Source organism: Neofelis nebulosa, chromosome 2 (genome assembly GCF_028018385.1).
Source record: "Neofelis nebulosa isolate mNeoNeb1 chromosome 2, mNeoNeb1.pri, whole genome shotgun sequence".
Taxonomy (NCBI): Eukaryota; Metazoa; Chordata; class Mammalia; order Carnivora; family Felidae; genus Neofelis; species Neofelis nebulosa.
In genome coordinates this window covers 171,476,654-171,491,113 of record NC_080783.1, presented here as the reverse complement: position 1 = coordinate 171,491,113, position 14,460 = coordinate 171,476,654, and the positions used below count along the sequence as shown (strand labels likewise).

At 39.6% G+C, this 14,460-nt stretch overlaps 1 protein-coding gene and 1 pseudogene across 4 annotated transcripts in view; one reads left to right on the top strand and one right to left on the bottom strand.

Annotated features, from left to right (window-relative positions):
* The window catches only part of PATJ (PATJ crumbs cell polarity complex component), a 366,822-nt gene that overhangs the window by 225,234 nt on the left and 127,128 nt on the right, over positions 1–14,460 (top strand). The gene's annotated exons all lie outside the window — the stretch shown is intronic.
* LOC131504642 (cell division cycle-associated protein 3-like) lies at positions 9,936–10,748 on the bottom strand (annotated as a pseudogene).

Genomic DNA, 14,460 nt, shown 5'->3' with positions numbered 1-14,460 from the left:
CTGGAACTCACGAACCGTGAGATCATGACCTGAGCCAAAGGCAGATGCTTAACCAACTGAGCTACCCAGGCGCCCCATATTTCTCATTATTTTAAGTCAGGAAAGTTGATGCATTCATTACACATGAACCCCAACTCCTCCTCGCGCCAATTTTCTAAAATGTTACTGAAACGCGATTAAAAAAAAAGTGCATGTAAATAACACAGTCATGTTAGGATATGAAGTGTGGACTGTCACCCAACAGTATGATTGCTAACACAGTTGCATTGTGTACAATAACACGGCTTCCAGTTCACTACAGCAGCATTCAAACTGCACATCCTTCTTGCTGCTACTGAGTGTATGGTTCTAAACACCGCCCTGCGATTCTGCATTAGGAATATGCCCGGAGACTGTTCCCTCACAACATCTCATTTAAAATGTTTTACTCTGTATTGGGGATGTAGATACAAAAGTTTCCTATGTAAACATTTACTGAAAAATACTTCACTGAGAGTATATGCAGGCCCTATGAACTTTGAGTACTGAAAATCAGAAGGTATTCTATTGGGAAAACCTTACCTGGAAAGTATACCCATATGTGGTTTTCCTCCTTTTAAAAAAACTCTTAGCATCTATAAAGTAAGCAGAATTATGTAATGAAAGCCTTCTGTAAAGCTATCACATGGTTCACCAATTATCAACACTGTCATTTCTGAATCACCTGTACCTCCATATGTCCACACCTATGCAATTATTTTTATAGTTGGAAGGGAGGGATAAAATTTACAGAAAAAGAAATGCACAGATAGTCTCTGTCTAATTTTGACAATTATATACTCCTGAATAATCCAAATATCTATCATTTTTGTCTCCCCAGAAATTGTTCTCATGTAATTTCCCGCTGGAATCTTTCATTCCCATCCTGGGAGGCAAACACTGCATTGGTGTTTGGTTTTGTTTTCCTTTCATGGGTTTTTCCTATTCTAGAACTTCACGTAAATGGAATTATACAGTATGCACTCTTTTGTGTCCAGCTTCTTTGACTTCGCCTATGATTCATCAGTGCTGTTGCATATATTAGTAGTTTGTTCCTTTTTGTTGCTGAATGATATTCCATTGTATAACTACCACAGTTTCTCAGTTTACCTGTAGATGGACTTTCGGATTTTTTGCAGCAGTGACTCTGGAAACAAACATTTGTGTGACAGGTCTTCTTGAGGACAACTGTTTTCCTTTTTCTTGGATAAATATTAATGGTAAATGAGCGGGACACAGAGTAGTTGTGTGCTTAACTTCAAAGAATCCGCTACACCTTTTGTCCAAGTCACTGGGCCATTAAACATTCTCACCAGCAGTGTATGAGCATTCTGGTTGTTCTACAACCTTAGCTCCTCTGGTCGGTGTGGCTTTAATTTACTTTTTCTTTTTTAAAGTTCATTTATGTATTTTGAGAGAGAGTACACGCATAAGCAGTAGAGAGAGACAGACAGACAGAGAGAGAGAGACAGACAGAGAGAAAGAGAGAATCCCTAGCAGGCTCTGCGCCGTGAGTGTGGAGTTCGACGTGGGGCTTGAACTCACAAACTGTGAGATCATGACCAAAGCCGAAATCAAGAGTTGACGCTCAATGGGCTGAGCCCCTCAGGCGCCCCTACATTTTCTTGTTGACTGATGACGTTGAACACTTTTCTTGTTTAGCAGCCCTTCAGACAGATTCTTTTCTTTTATAGTTACTGCCCTAAGAATCTTGGCCTACCTCCAATAATCGCAAGTAATTTTTTCTATATTTTCTTCTAAAAACTTTATGGTTTTAGCTTTTATGTTTAGTTCTGTGATCCATCTTGAATTAATTTTTATGTGTGGCGTGAGATAGGATTTGAGGTTTATTTTTTCCATGTGAGTACCTACTCGTTCAAGCACCATTTGCGAAAAGACTTTTTTCCCCCATTGACTTCCTTTGCGCTTTGTCAAATATGAAATTACCATATAACTAGGTGTCTATTTTTGGACTCTCAGTCCTCTTCTATTAATCTGCCTATCACGCTGCCTTGATTACCATATCTTTACAGCAAGTCTTGAATTAAGGTAGCACCAAGTCCTCATTTTGTTATTTTTTGAAAGTTGCTTTGGCTCTTCTAGCTCCTTTGAGTTTCCATATGAATCTTAAAACCAACTTGTAAATTATTAATTTTTTAACAAAGTCAGCTGGGATTTTGATTGAGATTGTATTGAATCTATAGTTTAATTAGGGAGGCTAAACTTCTTGACAATATGGAGTCCTCCAAATTATGAATGTGATATCCCCATTTAATAATTTTTCTGAAGTGTTTCATAGTTTTCAGTGTAGAACTTTTGCATTTTCAGGTAAGTGTATTCCTATGTATTTTGTATTCAGTGCTCTTATAAGTGGAATTTTTACCTTTTCATTCTTGTTTGTTGCTAGCATGTAGAAATACAATTGATTTTCATGTATTTGTATATTGACCTTGTATCCTATAATCATGCTAACCCAACTTATTACTTCTAGTAGTTTTTTGTTGAGTCCTTAGCATTCTCTGGAGGTAACTGATCATTCATCCATGTATAGGGAGTTTATTTCTTCCTTTTCAATCATTATGACCTTTATCCTCCTTCCTTCTCTCACCTTCTGTTCTCTCTCTCTTTTGTGCCCCTAGTCTCAGAAGCCATTTGGTGTCGGATGATTAAATAAGACCTTAGCTGTATGTAGGTTTTTCATAAGCCAAGGAAATTCCTTTCCATTTCTAATTTGATAAGGGGGTTTTCCATTTAAATTACAATTTGACATTATATTTTGTCAAATGCTTTGTATGCACCTGCTTAGGTTATCTATATATGTTTTTAAATGAAATTTAAGTATCACACAAAAAGACACTGACTAATGGCATTGTTCAAACTCTTTATCATAATATTCAAAATCATTCAAGAGATATCTTTGTTTTTGGTGGGTGGAGGGGTGGGGGATGCCTGGGTGGCTCAGTCAGTTAAGCATTCAACTTCAGCTCAGGTCATGATCTCACGGTTCATGAGTTCGAGCCCCACGTAGGTTCTGTGCTGACAGCTAGGAACCTGGAGCCTGCTTCAGACTCTGTGTCTCCCTCTGTCTCTGCTCCTGCCCCTGCCCCATGCACACCCTCTTTTTTTTTTAATGTTCTTTTTTATGTTTTTTTAATAATGTTTATTTATTTTTGGGAGAGTCTGTCCACGTCTGAGCGAACACATGAGTAGGGGAGGGGCAGGGAGAGAGGGAGACAATCCGAAGCAGGCTCCAAGCTCTAAGCTGTCAGCACAGAGCCCGACACGGGGCTTGGACTCACAAACTGTGAGATCATGACCTGAGCCGAAGTCGGACACTTAACTGACTGAGCCACCCAGGCACCCCTCAGGAGATATCTTTAACCTTCCTTTCCAGCTTCTGCCACTGCTTCACTGCTTCTGATCCAGCTGTATTGAACTACTTAAATAAGTCCTCAATACAGATGAGTATTTCCATCATTCCATTCTTTTGCCCATGTATTTTATTCAGTATACTTGCATAGACGTTTTAAAGACCTAGCCCAATTGTTTTAGCATAAGTTCATGACATTATTTTTCTTACTGCCCTAAATAAAAATCAGGTATCTCTTCTTTATATACATTGTTTAAATGCTTCTTGGGGCACCTGGGTGGCTCAGTCGGTTAAGCTGCCTACTTCGGCTCAGGTCATGATCTCGCGGTCTGTGAGTTCAAGCCCCGCGTCGGGCTCTGTGCTGATGGTTCAGAGCCTGGAGCCTGTTTCAGATTCTGTGTCTCCCTCTCTCTGACCCTCCCCCATTCATGCTCTGTCTCTCTGTCTCAAAAATAAATAAACGTTAAAAAAAATAATAAAAAAAAATAATAAATGCTTCTTAACTTTGGGTAATTGACTTGAAATTCAAAGGTGAAGATGACAGAATGGAAAAACAAGTATACTAGCTATTATTTGTTAACAGTACTATTTTTATAAGAGAGATGGCTTGTAATACCAGTTCTATTTTTAACTAACTGTTTTTCTCAGATAAATCCTTTAATCTCTGTTGCCATCTCTTAACTGTAAGGTAGAAGAATGGTCAATAATATCTTTAAAAATCTTTCAAACTTGGGGCTCCTGAGTGGCTCTCTCGGTTGAGCATCCAACTCTTGATTTCAGCTCAGGTCATGATCTCACAGTTTATGGGATCAAGCCCTGCATCAGTGAGGAGCCTGCTTGGGATTCTCTCCTTCCCTCTCCCTGTGTCCCTCCTCTTCCTTGTACAGGCATGTGCATTCTCTCTCTGTCTCTCTCTCTCAATAAATTAAAAACAAATCTTTCAGACTTAATGTTGTCTGAATCTGTGATCTAAATGTTTGCTCCTCAAACTTCAGCATATTAATTTAGCCTAACGAATTTCTGATCTCTATTCTGGGGAACATGAAACTGCAAATCCTTTCTCAAAAATGTTTACCGAACAAATCTCTTTAGCTATATAAGTTGCTCTCAACCAAGTGTGTGTATCAGACTCATAAGAAAGGTTTGCCTAAATAACAACCCTTCACCCCATCCTCTTAGAGGATAACCTCCAAAGGTGGAGCCTAGGTGTACTTTTAACTAGTCAGTATGTAACAAATCTTATTAGGAGTCTAAATGTGAATTTTTGCTCCTGTCATGGAAGGACATAAGATGTGCCCTGGAATCCATAAAAAGCAAAGGGAAATGGTCCGTAGTACTTCTTGCCCTTCAACTTGAGTCTCTGTCTCCATACTGTCCTTTTTAAATGCCAAGAGAGGGGCTCCTGGGTGGCTCAGTTGGTTAAGCATCCGACTTCAGCCAGGTCACGATCTCGCGGTCTGTGAGTTCGAGCCCCGCATCGGGCTCTGGGCTGATGGCTCAGAGCCTGGAGCCTGCTTCGATTCTGTGTCTCCCTCTCTCTCTGCCCCTCCCCCGTTCATGCTCTGTCTCAAAAATAAATAAAAAACATTAAAAAAAAATTTAAATGCCAAGAGAATAGGATTGACCTATCATAGGGGGCTGTGACTGGAAAAATTAGGGCAGGAAAATAAGGTGATTTTTGAGCTGAAGGCTCAAAGTTTTGCACAATATTTAAATATAATTTAAAATTATTTTGACTCTAAATTTTATTTCCCATCCTTACTTATGTTTCTGGCTATGACTCAAAAGTATTAGGTTAGCAAATAGATTTTAATTCTAATTGATTCCCTAACATACTAAGTTGTCATAAAGGTGTTACTTCTTATTGCTACTTTTGTCTTTCTAACTTACAGGTTATGCTTTTTTATGTTTTTAAAATAACATGTAATCATAAAAAATTATAATGGTTTAGGTAAAAGTAATAATCTTCCCTCTTTTACCTTTGTAATACTACTCCTCTAGAAGTAACCCCTGTCAACTTATCATCTTTCCTCTTGATCTCATGCACAGTCACATACATTGTGCAAACAGATTTTAAAGTTAATTAATGTACACAAACAGAATCATAATTCGCATACCTTTTTTACTGAATGATATGTCATTTATGATATATATTATTTAGATGTCAGTACAAAATATACTATATATATATATAATACTATATATATATATACTGCTATATATGTCTTTGTGCAATTGTTTGAATATGTGGCATAGAAAATATCATATTATCTTTCTTCGGTGTTACACAAAATTTCTGCTCCTCTAACAGCTTGTAAAAGAAGTTGTTTCCCACCCGCCAAATCTAGCAAACACTAGATGTAATCAGACCATAGCCAACCTGCCAGAGGCAGGGGTTTTTTTTTTAAAGATTTTTTTTGTTGTTGTTTATTTACTTTTGAGAGAGAGAGACAGAGTGCTAGTGGGGGAGGGGCAGAGAGAGGGAGACATAGAATCTGAAGTAGGCTCCAGGCTCTGAGCTGTCAGCACAGAGCCCGACGCGGTGCTCGAACTCAACGAACCGTGAGGTCATGACCCGAGCTGAAGTCGGCCGCTTAACCAACTGAGCCACCCAGGTGCCCCAGATGCAGTTTTTAAATTGAATAAAAATTCTTTACTTATATATCATACATATACACATGAGGAAGTGACTGAGAGAATAGGACTACACTCTGGTGAGGCAGTTTTTAAAGTCGACACTTGGATTTTTATCTGCCTTCACCACTTTAGAATGAGAACTGGGTGCTGGGAAATTATTTTGGAGAGGGAGGAAGGTAGTTGGGCTATGGGTGATTAGGACAAGTCTTTAGCAAAGTAGCAGGAGTCCCATAGCATGCCACCCATTCCAGCCGCAGACCTGCTGGAAAGAGGCTCTGGGATCAGGACATGCGAGCTTGGATTCTGGTTCTGCAGGTGTCTTACCTAGAACCCTATACAAGTCCCTGAGTTTGAGTTTCAGTGTCCTTGTTACAGAAATACCGGAGCATCTGCCTTGCCGACCTGTCACGCAGAGCAGTGTGACAGTGCCAGACTGTCTATGAAATATGCTTTCAAAGCTATCAAATACACACGATCTAATCCTGACTCTATAGGCTATAGGACTGGTTCACTGACAAGATTTGTGTCAAAAAAAAAAAAAAAATGTTTTTAAAAGAGAAGCTGGAGTTGGGAGGAGGGGAGTTAGGAACTTCGATGAAGTCCTTTGATGATTCACTGGGTTTGTGGCTACATCTGTGGGAGCGTCTAGAAAAATATTTTGAAGGCAAAAGAGAAGAAGTCTAAAAACAGAGGGAATTGGAGTAGAGCTCTAAGTAGATCATCATATGAAAGAAGCAAACGTTAAGCTGAGCATTATTAGTCTTGATTCGTAGCCTGTACCAATTCTTGGAAGAAGGAATTCTAGGTCAGTGGTCACCTGAGTCTGTTTGCTTCTGTGACTAACAACACCACTAATACAGGTAGGTTGTAATGCCTCAGCCTCCTGGGGAAACACGATTCCTTTGCAATATTAATGAGCTGTTAAGAGAGAGATTATGCTTCTGCCTCCATTTACATATTCCTTCCTATTTTGGTCAAGTGAACCAACCTGTAGCAATTGGGGCAACTTCCACAGAAACACTGAAAATCAGAGCAGCACATAAACATATTTCTCTGCTCACTTCCTTGAAGTCAATATTTTTCAGAATTGTCAAGGTTTAGGATTCAAAAGAACAACCTATTTTGGGACACCTGAGTGGCTCAGTCAGTTGAGCTTCCAACTTCAGCTCAGGTCATGATCTCACAGTTCGTGGGCTCAAGCCCCACGTCGGACTCTGTGCTGGCAGTGCGGAGCCTGCTTGTGATTCTCTCTGCCTCTCCCTGACTTGCGCTCTTTCTCAAAATAAATAAGCTTTAAAAAATAAAAGAACATGCTGTTTTCTGAATATACCAAATTTAGGGAGATGTGAGCTACGTATTACTATTTGCCTTTAGAAGGTGTTCCAGTTTCATTAGATTTGTTTGAGAGAAAATAAATCTCATGCTTAAGCCTTTTAAATGGCTGTATTCCTTTGGGAACATTGTACTTCACAAGAAATAGATTACAGTGAAGTTGCCTACCTCATTTCAGCACTGCATCATTAAACTGAGTCCTTAAAACCTGCTCCTTTACCCAAAGTATTAAATTATTGGAGCTTGATGTGTATTATTTTGTCTTTTTGAGAAAAAAATTAATGTGACAGTTTTCTTCAGAAATACTTTTTCATTACAGTGAAATTATTTTCATGTGAGTTTCCATCACTTTCCCTGTTCCATCGCTAGCCTTGGTACCTCTCTCTTTCCTTCTCCCATGTGCAAACCTGAAATGGTGGTTTGGAAAGTGAGGATCATTCTTCATGGAGGCTAGTGCCCAAAATTTTTGGAAAGGGAAAGTATTCTACAAGGTCGTCTTTGAACAGGACCTGTTTACTTCTATAACACCCCTACCCCAAAAGCTATACTAAAGTACCTGTGTTTCCTAGAAACTAAGACCTGCAGTTTTTTCCCTGGCCCTGGTGCTCTTCCTGCTGCTCACTTCCCCCTGTGCCTGCTAAGTTTCTGTCTGCTCAAGACCAACCCACCCATTTCCAAGAAGAGACAGTCACTTCTTGCTTTATGCCTACATTCATTATGCCAATGTCAATTACAGGTTTTTGTTTCCAAGACTGTTAACTTACTGGAGTACCAGCTGCTCAAGTGCAGGGACCATATCTGACTGAATAAAATAATTCCTATAAAGTAATTTTCAGAGGATCTGGTACCTAGAACAAAGCTGGTGCTCAATACATGATAGCTGTGGTAATGATGGCAATGAAAATTCCTCTATCCTCATCACTTACACTACGACAGTTGAATAAATGAGTAAATGGATGGATATAACATATATCTAATATACTTTTATTGGAATATTTCTTGGTCTGGCGTTTCTATTTATGAGGCCCTATTAATTGGATTTAAAATTTCACAGGATTAAAAATGAGTTACTTAGGTTAACAAGACAGGCTTTTGGACTCAAACAGATTTGGCTATAATTACTGGCTATAGATCTGTTATATTGGTTAAATTCCTTAAACTTAATATACTTCACTTTCTCCATCTGTATAATTAGATGATAATGTATTCCTCTACTGATTTGTGTGAGACTTAAGTGAAATAATGTATTTAAGATGTGTGTATATGCATGTGCCTTGTGTGTTGTAAGCATTTATTAAATGGTATTATTACAAAGTAGTAATAAAATATCAATATACAGAAACAAACTGGAAATCACCTCAAATCCCACCAATCAGAGATATCATCATTGTTGACATTTAGTATATACTCATGGAGCTTTTTTTAGACTCAGAACTTTTACATAAATGAAAATAATGTGATAGATAACGTATTTTGTCATTTACTTTTTTCACTCAGTAATTTTATCTTTTTTAAAATATTTATTTATTTTGAGAGAGAGAGAGAGAGCAAAAGCAGAGAAGGGGCAGAGAGAGAGAATGTCAGACTCCACACTCATTGTGGAGCTGACGCGGGACTCAATCTCATAACCGCAGGATGATGACCTGAGCCGATAATCAAGAGTCAGATGTTTAACCGACTGAGCCACCCAGGTGCCCCCAATTTTATCTTCTTATGGCAGTGGATCTAGGTCTGTGCCATCCTTCTTCACTTCCTTTTAATGACACAGTTTTCCATTTATCAACGTAACGATAGAAAATATAATAAAACTTTTGTTGATGAGTGTATAGTTTTTTCATTTTTTCTCTATTATAAGTATAGCCATCATAGACATTTTGACTCCCAGATTTTTAATCTTTTTAGGATAAACTTTTAGCAGTGAAATTATTAGATTAAAAATTAACCTGTAAGGGGCGCCTGGGTGGCTCAGTTGGTTAAACGGCTGACTTCGGCTCAGGTCATGATCTCGCGGTCCGTGAGTTCAAGCCCCGCGTCAGGCTCTGTGCTAACAGCTCAGAGCCTGGAGCCTGTTTCGGATTCTGTGTCTCCCTCTCTCTGACCCTCCCCTGTTCATGCTCTGTCTCTCTCTGTCTCAAAAAAAATAAATAAACGTTAAAAAAAAAAAAAAATTAAAAATTAACCTGTAAAAAGGCTCATCAATTATACTTACTGTTTTTTCCTACATGTGTGTTATACTCAGTAAAAGAGTTTATTAAAGGAAAAAGTTAACCTATAGATTCCAGTGTCATGAAATATAAACAATAGAGTATATTTAAAAGTAAAGTAGGGAGAAGGAGTCAGTTTTCATTATCAGGAGTTCCAGTTACCTGAACTCTAGCTCCGTGTTTTGTTTTTTTAATCACTTTCTTTAATATACAAGAAACACACGAGACACAAATAAAGGCTAAGAAAGTGCTCAGTCCTCGAGTTGGTAGTTCAGGGGGAGCTGAAGACAACGAGCCTTTCCTGTCTCCCAGGGAAAGAAGGGCTGTGAGGACACAACATCACCAGGCCCCTGGTGAACCTGGCACTGGGGCCACACACGGCCTAGTTCTCCACCAAGTTTGGAAAGTGCTGATTTTCCTTGTCCTGGTCCTGGCCCTGCTCCCACACTCGGCCTCCGGTTTCCAGAAGTCGTCCAATTCTCAGAATGGCCCCTTCCTTTAGTGCTCTAGCATTTTCACTGAGGGGAGGAGGCCGCTTACCCTGTAATGGTGTCAGAGTTCTGGGGGAGTTGTCATCCTGTAGGATGGTGAGGGGAGATCTCCCTAGTACCTTGCCATTTCCTTTCTGTCTATTGTGCTTAGAACCTGAAGATCAGAGAGTCTCAGGGTCTCTTAAGGGCTTGTCTGAACCCTGGCAGGCCATGGGGGGTTGTGAGGGCTGTCCGGCTTCCTCCTTGGAGGACACCTGCTTGAGGGGAGCTCAGTCTGGCTCCAGAGTGGCATCCGGTCCTCAAGGGAAAACTGGGTGGCCAGAGGCAAGTCCAATTCAGAAGGTGAAGTTGCTGCTAGGGGCAGAACAGGCTCTGGGGGAAGATTCGATTTGGAGGCTTCTGTCTCAAAGACTTCATTCAGCTGTTTCACCAGTGGGCTTGGGGGTCTCCACTGCCAGTCTTCATAGGTGTCCGTGCAATGCCAAGGGTAGGAGAGCGGGGATCTGAGTCTTGGGCCTCATTAGGACCCTCCAACTGCTCTCCTGCTGGTAGGATTGGCTGTAGAGAGCTGTCCATCTGGATGGGAGTGCGCAGGATGACAGCACTAGGTGAACGCGGGTCCGCCACGCGGGCCAGAAGCTTGTTGTGCGGTGGAAACCCAGCCAGAATGACCCGGGAGCTCTTGGCTGAGCCCATCTCAACAAGGAGAAATAAGGTGGGGTGGGGCGGGGCCTGGACCAGGGCAAGGAGGGGACGCCAGGCCCCAGTTCCTCTTTGGGATGCACAGAAGCTCCTAGCTCAGTTTCTTAATAATAATTTTTCAACCGTTCAGAATAAATCCCTCTACTTTAATAAAAGTATGGGCAAAGGTGGTGTTGTTGGGTATTATATTATAACATGATATTCAAACCTCAGGCAAATCTGTTGCTTGAACTAAATTTTAGTTTTTTATAATTAATATCTTTAATCCCAGCTTAAGTTAATTAACTTAACTTCCAATTTGGTAAGTTTTTTGAATAGATTTAATTGAGTTGCTCTCCAGCATAAATTTATATTCATGTTCAGTTGAACTATGGAAAATTGAGTGATATTTTTGAATAATTAATTTTAGTAAAATAAATCTCATTAAAGACCTCTTAAGTGAAAGTTTATGTAGTATAACAAAAGGATTTACATTCATTTACTTTTGCTGAATCTTGCTGTATTAACCCTAATTCTACTTCTACGAACTGTAAAATAATGCAATTAAATATCCAATCTTTGATACCAAAATATAGAGAGTTTACCTCAAAAGAGTGCTTTCTGGGTTTTTTTTCCTTCTCCACTGCAGTAGCAGAAACCAATTTATGAAGGGAAATATAAATCCCATTGAAAACCCGTTATAATATGATTTCTGAGTTTTATAAAAACAGATGTTTCTTATTTAAGGCTATTGTCTTCAGTATCTAGGGCTGCTATCATTTGCCCCTGTTCTCATTGAACTAGAAATTCAGAATTTAGGAAAAGATGAGTTAATTTACCCATGATAAAATATCAGTGTCTTTCTGGGACCAGGACCCCCTGAGCTTGAGATCGAAGTTACTGACCATGTGGAGGTCTCAGAAAGCCCTTTTTGTCAGTATTCAGAAGAGGAAGCCAAACAGATAAGAAAATCAGAATTGTAACTCAAGAGCATAGAAATCTCCTTGGGTCAGAAAGCCTTTTTCCTTTGTCTACTTTCTTTTCTTTTTGAATGCCAGGATAAATTACTATGTGTCTGAGAGAGCATAAGACTAGGAGATAAAAAGAGGTATATCACTTGAATGTATAAATTAATATTTAGAAATAGGGGCCCCAGATCCTGTATTGGTGGAGACTTTTTTGATGGGAAAGAACAGAAATTAGTTCAAGGTGATTTAAACAAAAAGGGGAGAATTTATTGCAATAGTATGGGTGTCCATCCCAGAACCTGGAGATTGGGTTGCCTGGGGGCCTCAGAAAGTGATGGCTTTTCCTGCTCCTTCATCCATGTGGCAGAATATGGCCACCTCGCAGAAGCTCAGAAAAGATGTGGAGGATCGTTACGAGTGTCACTCAACATGCATAAACTGGACTGTCCCAGAAGTAGGATATATGGTTATCCTTGAATGGAAGAGTTATAGATCTCAGCTATTAAGATAATAAAAAGATAATTTAGGTGTAATGCGAACACTAAATCAGAACTTACGACAGTTCTTCCCACCAGTAAGAATAATAACAAAAATAAGGACATATCTAAATAATTTATTACCCTTTATCTATGTCATTGAGTCACCTTCAAAAGGAGAAACTTTGGGAAAGGCACTTCTCTACCCCCTCAGTTTACTGGAAGTAAATAGGAAATGATAATATTTTTTCTAACTTCTTGATAATCTGAATGATCACTCATATTCTAAAAGAATGGGAGCAGTATTTGCCCCAAAATGAAATATTTTAATTGTCTTCCTTTGGCATGAGTCAGAAAAAATTAAAATGGTGATCAATCTATACAGTATCTGTACAATGAAAAAAAAGGGTAGTAAGTATATAATATTGTTCAAGTTGCAGTTTGCTTGCACGAAGAGAAGTACAGTCTTAGGGGACTCCACATTGCATTTAGGACTTGAAAAGCCTAGCAGTCAACTCTCAGGCATTTCCTCTATACGTTGTGGTAAGATGCTTTGATTCCGACTTCTGTATCTCAAAGCTCTAGGACCTACGATGGTAGGTCACCACATCCTCCTGTTCCCACTCAGAGTTTATTTAACAGACATCTTTATAAAGATGACTTTCAAAATCATCTGATTTTTATGTGCACCACACAGATGTGACACCTCTAGGTGTGCTTTAGGATTATCATCATCTGATGAAAGTACATAATACCCCAGTTGCTCTGAGATTTAAATGAGATGGTGTGCCTAAAGAGCTTAGGATAATGTTTGGTACAGACTAAGCACTTGATAAATGATAGCTGTTATTAATTAGAATTGACCGGAAAGACTTCCAGGAGGTATAGAGTGCTTTCTTTTTTGCCTGTGCTGTACTTAGAAGATGTCCTACATCTGTTGTTTAAAGAATAGTGCCCTCAGAGAACAGCAGCTTCTCAGAAATAGAATAAGTGACAGTCTAAAGTTAATTGTGCATAAAATGCATCATATTCTTTCTAATTACTTACTGAATTTTCTCTGGCGTGTGTTTCCTTTAGTGATGAAGAAATACAAAAACTGCTTATGCAGTTGGAAGCTGTATGTGCCTTTCATTTAAATAGTGAAATTGTTGTATATTAAATAAGATCCAAGAAAACACAAAAGAGCCCTTCCTGTCTTAGAACTCACAGGCTACTAAGGTATTTCTGAAGTCAGAAGAGAGACTTTGTCTTAATTTTTAAAGCCAGAGATCTGCATTTTCCTTTTTGACATAATCCTGTTAAATCAGGTTTCACTCTGTGTTGAGTTTCTTATTCTGTTCGTGGTCTTGCACTGCAGAACCGAGTTTCTCCAGAGGCCTCTGAACACTGGCAGGAGCAGCTACCATAACAATAAATGGCACAGTTGTTGGCACTGGAAAAAACATCCACAGCAAGCAAGCTGTTCCGCCTTTCTACAGCCAGAGCCTCTGAATATTCACAAACAGCACCATGAAGACATAACTGTAGATTTACTCTTAGATAAATTAAAATTAATGACCTGCTTTCTTCATTTGGGCTGTAATTTTTCCCTCTTAGAATAATAGTACCATACATTTTATCCTATCAAAATGGAAGATCACAGCTAAAAAGCAGGCATCTCCATAAAGATGAAACAGCTCAATTTTCTGTATGTTCAAGCTTTTGCTAATAAAAAAGACTTTAAAAAGAAAAAAAAAATCCCTTTGAAGACTGGAGCCCACCTCAGAGAAAGCAGAGTAGCAGTTGATTAATGAAAGAACCATTTGCATTCAGGGCTCTGCAATTTTGTATGTCTCGCCAAGCACCGCTGTGTGCAGGCTACGCGTGGCAGGCTGGCAAACACCAAGTGGAGGACATGGTTCCTGCCCTCAACAAGTTGAGCCCAGTTCAGTAAATGCCAGGTGCCTGCACTGAAGCTTACCACCTGACAAGGATTGACTTGACCGTGTCAGGTGAGGCGTAAGGGCGACAAGAGAACATTTTTAAATGTAGTGCCACAGGATTCAAAGACAGGAAGATTTGATAGGTCTGCTTTCTGAAAGCAGAGGCCAGACATGGTGGGGAAGACATTCGCAAATAATTACCTGAATGCCAGACTTTGAGTCACGGAAATTTCCACATGTCATCTCATTTTTCAGTTGTGATTTAAAAGATCCTTATTTGGGGGCGCCTGGGTGGCGCAGTCGGTTAAGCGTCCGACTTCAGCCAGGTCACGATCTCGCGGTCCGTGAGTTCGAGCCCCGC